Genomic DNA, 10,017 nt, shown 5'->3' with positions numbered 1-10,017 from the left:
CTCTCCAGCCTCATCTTGTATTACTTCTCAGACTGCCAATTTTTTGTTCCCCCATAATTAGCTGTTTTCTCTCCAATTCACCTTACACCTCATTCTTCACATCTCAATGAGAATATGCCTTCTTCCAACAAAGTCTCTAAGGACAAAGCTCTCCAACAGACTAGGTTAGGTTTCCTATCACACAGTTTTAAAAATGTGCATGTCTAAATTTAAGTTATTAATAACTCTTTCTTATCCTCAACTTAAGCTCCATAATGGCAGGGTCTGGGCCTGTTTTGTAGGTTCTCAATAACATCCATGGGAAAAAACTGAATGAATTATTTTAAATCAATCTGTTTACTATATTTTACAGACTGTAGTTATCCCATCTTTATTTTGACTTTAAGTGGTCAAAATTGATTTTTCTATGATTTTTTCCCTCACAAAAGACATGTATAACTGCAATTCTTCTTTATATAAATTTTATGCACCCTCCTCTTGGATCACTATCTCCTGCTTTTCCAGATCATTCCTATTATTACTATTCCATCAAAATTTTGCTCCTATAGCTCTGAAACTGAACACCACTGGAGAAAAACACATACCCACATTCACTGTTTCTATTAAATTCATAACACAAACTTAAAGGTAGTCCCTTAATTATGCCTAATAATCAGTACATTTCACTAAGTTGCTCAACTCTACACTATCGTTGAATATTTTCTCATATCTCCCTTTCAGGCTTCCCCTGTGGCCTTCTCTCTCAGCTGACACTCTTGCTTTCTTATTCACTGAGAATACTGAAATTCAAGGGAGAACTTTCCCAGATCCCAACACCACATCTACCAACTGACTAGCATCTGTAGCTAAAAGATCTGACAGCAAATTGAGCTACTTGTGCTCCTACCTGAATTCCCTGTGCTCCAAAATTTTCATGGGTGTATTAAACCTCTATTCATGTAGAGACATTGTTTTAGGAATTCTGTATCCCTCCCTTGTATTACGTTTTCCTTTTTTACACTATTATTCTCAACAGTACACATGCATGATGTTCCCCACCCCCAACTATGAGAATCTGGAGGCTTCTAAACCAATTATCAAGATTTATGAAATGCAGATAAAAGGGCTCATGGCCTGAATCAGAATCATATCAATGGAAAAATACTTTTAAAATGAGATATTATTGCTGTTGTTTAGTCACTAAGTCACGTTTGACTCTTTTGCAATCCCATAGCTGGTAGCACACCAGGCTCTTCTGTTCATGGGAATTTCAAGTCAAGAATACTGGAGTGGGCTGCCATTTTCTTTTCCATAGGATCTTCCCAACCAAAGGATCAAATTCATGTCTCCTGCATTGGCAGACAGATTCTATATCTCTGAGCCACCTGAGAAGCCTGAAATATTTTTAGTGGGAGTCTATGCTCCTTCTCTTCCTTTCTTTGCTCTTTTATTGCCAGGTCAGGGTTGATTCAATATTTGAAGGGAGTTCCTTTTCCTTAACAAATTGATCCCCACATATTCCTATCTTAGGCCTCTTAAAAATATTTACCCTATCCGTGGTTATAGGTGTTAATAATCAGAATGATGTTAGTGACAAAAGTAGTACCTACTGATGTTCATAGTGATTGACATGTTGTAAAAATGACAGAAACATTAACTAGTTGGTACATCAGGCAGATACAACTGATCTTAATTTAGAGATGAGTAAAGGTCAAGAAAGTTTACACATCTTTGGTCTTGGTGATTTATCTAAAGAGGCAAAAATATCCAGTTAGCTGTATTTTTAGTGTTAAACTGAAAAAACACCAAGTTGCTTATACTTCTAGCTTTAAGGCCAAAGATCTAGATTTGAGGCCCAGTTCCACTGTCTACTATGTGACCTTGGGATTTCTGGTAATCTCTTTTAACCACAATTGCCATCTTTGTTAAATGGGAGTGATAAAAAACCCATATGACTTGGATACGAATCAAGAAATAGCAAATGTGAAAATATTTTAAAGTTGTATATGGACTTCCCTGGTGGTCTAGTGGTTAAGGATCTGCCTTGCAATGCAAGGGATGCAGGTTCATCCCCTTGTTTGGGAACTAAGATCCCACATGCCATGGGGCAACTAAGCCTGCATGCCACAACTAGACAGCCCTCAAGCCTAGTGAAAGACCCCAAATGCCTCAACAAAAGTCCCATGTGCTACAACTGGGACCCAACACAGTCACATTTTTTAAAAAGTATAAATATTAGATTTTATATTTCATTATATGTAGAGAATAAAAGCTCAGATTTAAGTATGAGTTTACTTTGTATTCAAAGCTGTGCTCCACTAAAAAAAAAAAAAGAATCTCCCTAATTCTTAACTCTAGCTTGTAATTACTTTTTCTAGTTAAGGTACCTCTATAGTTTTCAATATGCTTCTCCCTTGTTATTCACTAATTTAAGGGGTGAGATTCATGTGAGTGTGATCAATGCCTCTAGAAGTTGTGTAATTAGGTGACCTGTTGGTGTTCTCAAATATTAATCTATTTGTTTTAATCACAAGATAATTACTTTACAATATTGTACTGATTTTTGGCATACTTCAACATGAATTGGCCATAGATATACATGTGTTCCCCCAATCCTGAAATCCCTCCCACCTCCCTCCCCACCCTATTCCTCTGAGTTGTCCCAGAACACCGACTTTGGGTGCCCTGCTTCATGCATGAAACTTGCACTGGTCATCTGACTTACATATGGTAATATACATGTTTCAAAGCTATTCTCTCAAATAGCCCCATCCTTACCTTCTCCCACTGAGTCCAAAAGTCTATTCTTTACATCTGTGTCTCCTTTGCTGCCCTGCATGTAGGACTGTCAGTATCATCTTTCTAAATTCCATGTCAATATACAGTATTTGTCTTTCTCTTTCTGGCTTACTTCATTCTGTATAACAGGCTCCAGGTTATTCCACCTCATTAGAACTGACTCAGATGAGTTCCTTTATATAGCTAAGTAATAGTCCATTGTGTATATGTACCACAACTTCTTTATCCATTCATCTGCTGATGGACATCTAGGTTGTTTCCTTGTCCTAGCTATTGCAAATAATGCTGCAATGAATATCAGGGTACATGTGTCTCTTTCAATTCTGGTTTCTTCAGAGTATATGCCCAGCAATAGGATTGCTGGGTCATATGGCAGTTCTATTCCCAGATTTTTAAGGAATCTCCACACTGTTCTCTATGGTGGTTGTACAAGTCTGCATCCCCACCAACAGTATAAAAGGGTTCCTTATTCTCTACACCCTTTTCAGCCTTGTTGTTTGTAAACTTTTTGAAGATGGCCATTCTGACAGGTGTGAGATGATACCTCATTGTGGTTTTGATTTGCATGTCTCTAATACTGAGTGATGATACTGTGAAAGTACTGCACTCGATAAGCCATCAAATTTGGAAAACTCAACAGTGGCCACAGGACTAGAACAGATCAGTTTTCTTTCAAATCCCAAAGAAAGGCAATGCCAAGGAATGCTCAAACGACTGCACAATTGCACTCATCTCACATGCTAGCAAAGTAATGCTCAATACTCTCCAGTTCAGGCTTAAACTGTATGTAAATTGGGAACATGCAGATGTTCAAGTTGGATTTAAGAAAGGAAGAGGAACAAGAGATCAAATTGCCAACATCCACTGGCTCATCAAAAAAGTAAGAGAGTTCCAGACAAGCATCTATTTCTGCTTTATTGATTATGCCAAAGCCTTTGACTCTGTGGATCACAACACACTGGAAAGTTTTTCAAGAGATGGGAATACCAGACCACCTGACCTGCCTCCTCAGAAATCTGTATGCAGATCAGGAAGCAACAGTTAGAACTAGACATGGAAAAACAGACTGGTTCCAAATCGGGAAAGAAGTATGTCAAGGCTATAAATTATCACCTTGCTTATATAAATTATATGCAGAGTACACCATGAGAAATGCTGGACTGGATGAAACACAAGGTGGATTCAAGATTGCTTGAAGAAATATCAATAACCTCAGATACACAGATACCTCTCCCACACTTATGGCAGAAAGTGAAGAAGAACTAAAGAGCCTCTTGATGAAAGTGAAAGAGGAGAGTGAAAAAAAGTTGGCTTAAAGTTCAACATTCAGAAAACTAAGTTCATGGCATCGGGTCCCATCACTTCATGGCAAATAGATGGGGAAACAATGGAAACAATGACAGAATTAATTATTTTGAGCTCCAAAATCACCGCAGATGGTGACTGCAGTCATGAAATTAAAAGACGCTCACTCCTTGGAAGGAAAGTTATGACCAACGTAGACAGCATTTAAAAAGCAGAGATATTACTTTGTCAACAAAGGCCCGTCTAGGCAAGGCTATGATTTTTCCAGCAGTTATGTATGGATGTGAGAGTTGTACTGTAAAGGCAGCTGAGCACTGAAGGATGGATGCTTTGGAACTGTGGTATTCAAGAAAACTCTTGAGAGTCCCTTGGACTGCAAGGAGAACCAACCAGTCCATCCCAAAGGAAATTAGTCCTGAATATTCATTAGAAGGACTGATGCTGAAGGTGAAACTTCAATACTTTGGCCACCTGATGTAAAGAACTGACTCATTTGAAGAGTTCCTGATGCTGGGAGGCAGGTCAGGTGGTTTGGTATTCCCATCTCTTTCAGAATTTCCCACAGTTTATTGTGATCTACACAGTCAAAGGCTTTGGCATAGTCAATAAAGCAGAAATAGATGTTTTTCCAGAAATCTCTTGCTTTCTCAATGATCCAGCGGATGTTGGCAATTTGATCTCTGGTTCCTCTGCCTTTTCTAAAACCAGCTTGAACATCTGGAAGTTCACGGTTCACATATTGCTGAAGCCTGGTTTGGAGAAACCTGTATGTAGGTCAGAAAGCAACAGTTAGAACTGGACATGGAACAACAGACTGGTTCCAAATAGGAAAAGGAGTATGTCAAGGCTGTATATTGTCACCCTGCTTATTTAACTTATGTGCAGAGTACATCATGAGAAACGCTGGGCTGGATGAAGCACAAGCTGGAATCAAGATTGCCGGGAGAAATATCAATAACCTCAGATATACAGATGACACCACCCTTATGGCAGAAAGTGAAGAAGAACTAAAGAGCCTCTTGATGAAAGTGAAAGAGGAGAGTGAAAAAGTTGGCTTAAGGCTCAACATTCAGAAAACTAAGATCATGGCATCGGGTCCCATCACTTTATGGCAAATAGATGGGGAAACAGAGGAAAGAGTGGCTGATTTTATATTTTGGGGCTCCAAAATCACTGCAGATGGTGACTGCAGCCATGAAATTAAAAGACTCTTACTCCTTGGAATGAAAGTTATGACCAACGTAGACAGCATATTAAAAAGCAGAGACATTGCTTTGTCAGCAAAGGTCCATCTAGTCAAGGCTATGGTTTTTCCAGTGGTCATGTATGGATATGAGACTTGGACTATAAAGAAAGCTGAGCGCAGAAGAATTGATGCTTTTGAATTGTGGTGTTGGAGAAGACTCTTGAGAGTCCCTTGGACTGCAAGGAGATCCAACCAGTCCATCCTAAAGGAGATAAGTCCTGGGTGTTCATTGGAAGGACTGATGTTGAAGATGAAACTTCAATACTTTGGCACCTGATACGAAGAGCTGACTCATTTGAAAAGACCCTGATGCTGGGGATGATTGAGGGCAGGAGGAGAAGGGGACAACAGAGGATGAGATGGTTAGATGGTATTACTGATTCAATGGACATGTGTTTGGGTAAACTCCGGGAGTTGGTGATGGACAGGGAGGCCAGGCGTTCTGTGGTTCATGGGGTCGCAAAGAGTTCGACATGACTGAGCGACTGAACTGACTGACTGATGCTGGGAAAGACTGAGGGCAGGAGGAGAAGGGGAGGACAGAGGATGAGATGGTTGGATGGCATCACCGACTCAATGGACATGTGTTTGAGTAAACTCCGGAAGTTGATGATGAACAGGGAGACAGCATGCTGCAGTCCATGGGGTCACAAAGAATCAGACATGACTGAGCAACTGAATTGAACTGAACTGAATAATGAGTGAGGTTGAGCATCTTTTCATGTGTTTATTAGCTGTCTGTATGATTATTTATTAGTTCCTTTTCTTGCTGGTTTAAGTTCCAGTCACTGACTGAATTCTAGTGACTCAAGGCTGAAAAGGTACAATTTTCAGTCATATATCCTGAAAGTTATAAAAAACAAACAAGCATGACCTCCACACACAAATCTTGCTCATGAAATGCACACAAGCTAAACAAGTAGACTCATTAAGTGGATTCATAGTTGGAATTGACTCTGCCTACATAGTTTATACTTGTAGGTGGAAATTTGGATGATATTTTTTCATTTGAAGGAAAACTGAGTTAAAAAAACATGGAAACTGTTGTGTCTTATCGTAGTTACTGTTCAGACTTTTGGCTTAATTTTCTGTATTAATTTATTAAAGTGGATAGTTTTGAAACTGTCCTAACCCAGCACAAAAATTAGTTAAAACATAAGAAATAATGGTATATCCATAAAAGGATGCCTTCAAATCCTTTTAGAAACACTGGCAGTGACAGCACAAAATGATCTAGAACCTTGTCAACATAACATCTCATGTTTTATAATAAAAGCATGGTGACTTTTGGTTGCACTTTTTATTTCTTATATATATATTTACTATGTATTTTTCACTTTTATAGATTGTATAAACTGCCTATACAGATTATAATCTAGTATTAAATGCCTTCAGCTCTGCAGAATGGAAATTAATTTGAGATGTGGTCATATGAAGAATATGTCTACATTAAGAAAAAAAAAGCCTCTAAAATTGAATGAGGAAGCCAATTTCAACAAAAGAATGAGAAAATACTAAGCAATAAAATTCAAATTTCCAATCAAAATTTATGAAAAATGATGAATACCACCTGAGTAAAAAAGAAATAAAATTAAAATACTGATGAAATATCATTTTAGTTGTGTTTAAATTGGCAAAGCTTCAAATGATAATATGTCACATATTGACTAGGTTAACTGGAAGTTCTTGTATATTATTAGTGGAAATATAAATTTTAATTCAGTGCAAATGTAAGTACAAAAACTTCCTGGAGAGACATTTAGAAACACAAAATATCTTTAAGAGTGTCCACTTGTCTAATTTTTGTTTTAAACAAAACCAAATATAGAACATTTGGTTTATAATTTCCTTTGAGTCAGTGCTGTGTTGATTGCCTAAAATTTGTTGCTATGTGTACCTTTCTTATGAAAATATTGATTATTTTTGAAAATATAAAGTAAAGAGAAACAAAATAACTGGTATTCCCCAACTACTAGATCATCTGATAATGCATTTTTAGGGATATTTTGCAGATAAAACAAATGTAGCTAGTACGTATAACTGGCATTTACCTCTTCTTACACATGATTCATGATTTTTTCACTTTCCATATGGAAATAATCCAGGATATTAAGTTCATAATTTTATTAAAATAATGGTATGAATTAAGTGAGGTTTTAAAGCTACTGAATTATTGATAAATGAATTACTCTGCTCTCTAATGAATGCCAAAATAATGACTGTTAAAGTAAGACAGCAATTTAAAGGTCTCAAAAATAAATCTGAAAAAGACATTTTCTTCAATATCAAGAAAAAATAATTTCTAATCACTTTATTTTTCAAAATACATATGAAACAATAAAATTATATTTCAAGTGCTTTTCCATTTTCTTTTATAAAAGTAATCATAGACTTTACGACAGCTTTGAGGTTTCATTGTTTCATAATTCATCTGAACCTGACAAATATATTCACACATTTTAAAGAAGACATTGTAAAAATACTGAACTATGTAACATCTTTTAAAGGTGGTTGCAAAACATTTGTTCTAAGTAATACAATTATATGTTGTCAAGTTTCACAAATGTCTGGTTACCATATACAAAAGCCAGAAACATGAATTTCAAAAGATTTTAAAATTTTTTTTCTATTATACAGACTCAGAGATACCTATTTGAATAACTACATATTATATCACAAACTTCAGTTAAAAAGCCACCACATCAACAATGACTGAAGGATACAAAAAATGTCAAATATAATGGATACAAATTATTCAATGACATATATGAAATGAAGAAGTTCCATGTCTTCTGCCAGCTTAGAATAACTGGCAAATTATCTTGGACTGCTCATTAGTGGAATCACTGTATTTACAATGTGAGAAATTTCTTTTCTATATTGACTTCTTCATTCTTTCATGAAGATCTCACTTCATGTGTTCCAAAATTTATCTAGATTTTGCAGATGAACCTAATTATTTCTCTCAGTTGGAAAAGTCCAAAAAGTTAATGCAAATTTGAGTTGGACTTTTTGTTTATAAAAACTTTAAATGCAAATATCTTGTATTTTAGAGTTTGTCTACCTGCTTCTTTCTTATGCTGTGATAGAATTTATGAAGCTATTCACATCAGGGATTACTATGCTTCTATATGGAAAGCTTAAAGAGTCTTTTAAAAGAAAAAACAAATATATATATAATAAAATTAGCAAAATGATCCATATGGATACAAATAGAATAAACTATGTAATTTTCAAGGGGAATGATTCTGTGACCAGTTTGTACATAGTCTTAGGTTTTTGTTTTTTTTTTTTAGGTTCGCAAACTTTGTTCTATAGCAAAGTCATAGTCAAATGTAACTCTGTATGGATGTTTACATTGGGAAAATAATAAAACAATTTTGAAAAGATAACAAAAATAAAAATCCAATGCATTAACTTTTCAGCATTGGGAATTATTTTTCTGAACAATTTTGACTCATTTTTATAATGTGCACTGTTATCCCATACGTTGTTTTTGAGGAAACAAAATTATGATATTGAATAATTGAAATTCAGCATCCCATACAGTAAATAGATTCTGCGTACAGCTGATGCAACTCATAACAAAATTTCTGAAGACAGTGGTCTATTTTTACCCTTTTATGACAAAATCAGGCATAATTTGTTCTTTGGAGAGGGCATTCATGACCCAGTTGAGCTTCAAAGAAATCACTGTCAACTTGAGGTTAGAACATTTCCATACAATTACTATTTGCATATTTAATCCATTGAATAGAAGTCATTTCCAGTGTTTCAGAATAAATAAAATAGGATTAGTGTAATCAAGTCTTCTTATAAAAGTGTATTTAAATCATTTCAAGCATGAAGAAGCCTATCTTCTCCCTTATATCTTCTACTTATTTTTTTCAATCACTATTTCTAATATCCAGAATATTTGCATTCAATAAATCCTTAAGTTCCACCTTAGCCCTTTATGCTTTCTTTTTAAGGTCTTGATATCATGATACTACTATGCTATCAAGTCAAACCCTGGTCACCAATCTTCATGATGAACAAAGTGGTAATAAAAACATATTTTTGCCTTGATGAGAAAACACTTGAACTGAGATTATTATATATTCCATATTTTATATTATATATATTCCTTAAACATCTGTGCTTTTTTATATTCAATTTCCTCATTCCCCTAATTACTTAGTGTAAAATAAGCAAATGAATAAACAAAATAAAAATAACAAAAAGAACATCAGTGTTGTTACACTAACTAATCAACACGTTTCTTTTTCTTAGATTTATGTTTGGCAAGTCCCTGGAATTAAGTATCCATTATATACCTAAACTGCAACTTCATCATGCATCAGTGTGGTTGTTAAAATGTGCTCTTTCACACAACTTAGTGGAGAATATCTGTAACAGTAAACCTTACTTTAAATATTGAAATGAAAAAATTCCATCTTTAATCATAAGTAGAAAGAAGATAAGTTATGTTTGTATGGATGTGTGACTGTGCAGAGTAGGGTGTACTGTATTGAAAATCCTACGGTGGCTCAGACAGTGAAGAATCTGCCGGCAGTGCAGGAGACCTGGATTCAATCTCTGGGTCAGGAAGATTCCCTGGAGAAGGGAAAGGCAACCCACTCCAGTATTTTTGCCTGGAGAATTCCATGAACAGAGAAGCCTAGTGGGCTATAGTCAGTGAGGTACCA

The sequence above is a fragment of the Muntiacus reevesi genome, chromosome 1, assembly GCF_963930625.1.
Source record: "Muntiacus reevesi chromosome 1, mMunRee1.1, whole genome shotgun sequence".
Classification (NCBI taxonomy): domain Eukaryota; kingdom Metazoa; phylum Chordata; class Mammalia; order Artiodactyla; family Cervidae; genus Muntiacus; species Muntiacus reevesi.
The sequence above is the reverse complement of the archived record's forward strand: the minus strand, read 5'-3'. Positions refer to the sequence as shown.